We start from the raw sequence: 4,145 nt of genomic DNA on the forward strand, positions 1-4,145 counted from the left end.
GGGGGGGGGGTGTTGTCTTCTCCTGCTTTGGGGGTTTTGATGTGGTTTTGCACAAAGCAAGCCATGCCTCACACTGAACTCATCCCCCCCACACCCCCTCCAGTGTCTCACTGAAGGGTTCATACGTTAAGGGTAATTAAATTAGCTTTCCGAAGAGGTCACTGATATGTCTGAAAACAGGACTTGCAGTAAATGGGCTATTAGAGCAGCCATCCCCTTAATTTGCACCAGCCAGAGTGTCTCTTCCATTTAACCTGACTCTGGCTGTGCTGGGTAATGCCCCCAGGCCAGGGGCGCAGACAGGCAGGAATTTCAGGCAGCTGATGGTGATGCTGATGGCGATGGTGTGGCCCCTCTTCCCGGTGGTCCTCTGAGCCCCTCAGGGGCAAAAACCAACCTAGGCAAATCCCAGGCAAAGTATTTTTTCAGTCTGGTAAATATGTAGGTCTGTCACGCGGTCAGAGCGCAGAGCATCGGGCGTTCAATATGTTGTAGGTCAGGCTTTGCTTGCGCCCGGCACCCTTCCCAAAGCTGGAGAGCTGCTTTCGGAGAGGATGGGGTTTGCACGTAGATGCACCCCGAAATCCCCTGGCCTGGTAGATCTGAGGGCTGTCGTTGGGAAGCCTGGCTCTGCCTTTGTCCCAGTCTGCTTGCTGCAAGCGGTACAGGAGCAGAACAACAGCAGGATAAAAGCGGACACCGGATTAGCTGCAATCCTGTAATGAATACAATGCTTGCTGCTGTATTAATACGTTCTCTTCACATCGAAGAAAATTCTTCTCTCTCTTTGCCGCTTCCCAGGCAGGTTTTGAATGGGACTAATCCCCTTGCTAAGCTGGCGAGCTCTGCCCTGAGCTACAGAGGCACTGCCTTGCGGGGCCCGGCTGTGCACAGCCCCCCTGGGCTCTGCCGCCCCCCACCCCCCCTCACCATCCTTTCCCCCATGTCATTAAAAGCTAATGCCACCATAACCAGGATTTAAAATCAATGCCTCTGTTTCTGGTGGCTCTAACAATCCCCCTGGGCTCTTCACCCATTGCCTTCTTCCCAGCTGCCTTACAATTTCCAGACCTAAATTGAAAAGGAGGGATCTGCTGGGGCAAAAGCTGGTGAAGGGGCGATGCTCCTGCCCTGTCGAAGAAGTGGGGAAGGACAGTGGGACTGTACCTAAGGGGCATCCGCTGCCCGCCCCGGTGCGGGGCCACCGGCATGGTCAGCCCCGTGGGCTCAGCCAGGGTTAGGGCAGAGCGGGCAGCTCCACGCTGGTGGCTGCGATGGCCCCAGCATCTTCTCGGGTGCCCATCTTCTCAGGTCTGCCTAGCCAGGTTTAGCCTCTCCTGCATCTCCAGCCGCGGAGTAAAACGAGCTCTCCTCTCTATTAGACACCATTTGTGTGGTGAGCAAGAAACGTAGCCGAGTTGCTATGGTGAGGATTAAAGCAGGAGCCCTTGAAGAGGTACAAACCTTCCCTTGCAAACGCGGTGGGCTGCAGCGGAGGTTGGGAGAGACGCTCCCCAGCGTGGCCGGCTGCAAGGGGTCATGCATCTGCTGTGGGCTGCTGTAGGAAAACCAGAAAAAGAGAGGCAGGGGTTAGCAAACGGGAAGTTTTGTCGCTCCTTCGGGGAGTGGGGTAGAGGAGCTGCCCAAGCAGCTTTGAGCATCCTCCCCTTGAGCTTCCCTCTCATGGAGGAGTCCCAGCATCCGTGCTGGGGAGGGATGCTGCCTCTGCCTGGGGACATGGGAAGGGCTTTGTACCCACAGGCTGTCCCACTATTTCTAGCACAGCCAGCCAGTGGTGGATATAGTTTGGTCTTTGTGTTCTTCCCTTGTATTTTGGGGCAGGAAGCGTCTGATGGCCAGACAGAGGTACCAAACAGCGGCTGTCGCAGCCGTGCCATGTTTGGTATCGCTGCCCGGAGGCACCCAGCACACTCCCTCTATGTCACTGCACCTTTGCTCCAGAACACAATGCTGCTCCAGCTTTCCTACCCATCACAGCAGCACCCAAACCCTTCGGCAGCAGCCAGGCTGTTGCCTTTTGGCCTCTCTGTGTTTCCTTACACTAGCTTTGCACTAACTTCAGTTGGCTATTGGCTCTGGATTTATTTTGGTTAAAGGGGAACATGGTTTCTTCCATGCTTCTTTATGGTCTGACTAAGATGGGGTGTGCCTACCAGCAGATCGCTGGGAGGAGAGACAGTATTTTCCAAATAAAGCCGACCTTTAAAACCCAGAGCATCCGGGACAACTAAGCACTTGGAACTGGTGGCTTTGGGGCTCCTAGGTCAGCCTGTTTAGTCCTGCCAGGCATATTAGCCTGTTTATAGGAAGAGCTCTGACTCATAACAAGATGCTGTGAAGGTGGCCGGGCTGAGCGAGTGCATCGGCCGGGCCCCAGCGCAGCACCGAAAGGATTGACTTTGGAGGATGCCAAGCTCAGAAATGTCTGGAGTTAGTTTGTTCTGGAGGCTCACAGTGAAGGAGCTGGGGAAAGGCTGTTATCCCAGTGGGACAACTGGTCCATTCCTCTGTCAGAGCAGACCTTCAGTAGATTTTCTTGTGGTTTCCCAATCTTGTTTTTAAATACTGCCAGGGTTAGAGCTCCCACCATTTCTGTTCCCTCACCCAGCAGAGCTTGTAATGAAGGAATCCCATTTTTGCTGTCATCTTGATCTTTCTAAACCAGGATTTGTGAACCTCTCACAAGGCAGCTCTCATTTCAGGGCCGTTGGGGGGAAATCCACTGTCTCTTAATGTTGCTCCGGCAATAACACCAAACACATATATAAAAAAGTCAAGTAAGGAAGGCTGCTGGTGGTCTCCTGATGCACCTCATGCTGCCGCCGAGACCTGCTGCCATCCTTCATGTGCCTCCTTGCATCTGTCGGACACTTGAGTCTCCTTTTCCAACAGCTGACCAATTTCCTTCTTTGAGGCTGAATCTCCTTCCAGGCAGCTGGAGAGATTTAGATTTGCAGCTGTCTTTAATTGCGGTGGATGTAAAAATCCCCAAGCTAGCTTTGAAACCGGGACCTTCATGGGAGTAGAGTTGCAGCTTTGTTTTTCCCTCGTGCAGAAAGTTGGTCTCATGAATTCAAAATGTGCACCAGAACTAACTGCAAAAAAAACCCCCAAATTAGAGAATTAAAGATCGGTAGATCAAATAGCACTAAGGAAAGTATTTGTGTAATGCAGAGGGGTGAATAGGCTTAAATATATTTTAATTTTTCCCTATGTATACATACAGCAGAGATATATAATTCCCTAATAAACCCTCCGGTTGTTACTGGCACAGAATGAGCCTTGCTGCACCCATTTAACCACCAAAACTCCAGCTGAGCTCTAGGAATAACACATCTCCATGTCGGGAGCGTTAGGGATCCTGCAAGATAAATATCTGTGCAGACCCTTTGGCAGCAGCGGGCAGATGTAGTCAGGGAGGGGTTTACATAACCTCATTTTTCTGCCAAGTTGTGGATTTTCTTCCTTTCTAGGTATAAAACGAAGGTCAGACCGTACGTTCGTACAAGGCAAATCTAAGCATCTTGCTGTGAGGTTTCATTCAGTGCCATTACAGAGCTGGATGTTCAGGGGATAAAAAATTGCTGCAGCTCCTTTCTGTGTTAACCATCAGAAGACCATCTACTGGAAGCTCTTATAAAGCTATGCAAGAAAAAAAATCCAGCAATTAATTATAGATAAACTTGGGTTAGGTAAAATGGTGGTTGTTATTTTCTTCTGCATATGCAGGGCTCATGTAGCTTGTAGGAACCTTTTCATTAAGATGACAGCCTCCTCGCCGTAATATGGTGCATGGGGGCACTGCCGTGGTCCCGGCAGCGGTCCTGCCCCCATTTCCAAGGAGAGCTGCATTACAGCAGCTCCTGTAGTACAGGTATGTGCTAAGCCTTACGTCTCTCTCTTTTTAATTTGGCTAGAGACATGTAGAACTCCCAGTTTCTGAAGCATGAGCCTTTTCCTGCACGGAGCATCCCTTCACAATGATCCCGGCTAAAAGATCCTGCGATGGTTCAGCGCGTATCAGATCCCCTTTTGCTATGGTGGGAAGTTCTGACCCAGTTTCTCCACCAGTGGGAAACACCTCTCTGTGCTCCAGTGCTTGGTGTGTCAGGAAAGATGATGTC

General features: G+C 51.1%; 1 protein-coding gene across 1 annotated transcript in view; it reads left to right on the top strand.

Annotated features, from left to right (window-relative positions):
* The window catches only part of TNIK (TRAF2 and NCK interacting kinase), a 159,386-nt gene that overhangs the window by 109,348 nt on the left and 45,893 nt on the right, over positions 1-4,145 (top strand). The gene's annotated exons all lie outside the window — the stretch shown is intronic.

Source organism: Egretta garzetta, unplaced genomic scaffold (assembly GCF_000687185.1).
Source record: "Egretta garzetta isolate BGI_Z169 unplaced genomic scaffold, ASM68718v1 scaffold638, whole genome shotgun sequence".
Taxonomy (NCBI): domain Eukaryota; kingdom Metazoa; phylum Chordata; class Aves; order Pelecaniformes; family Ardeidae; genus Egretta; species Egretta garzetta.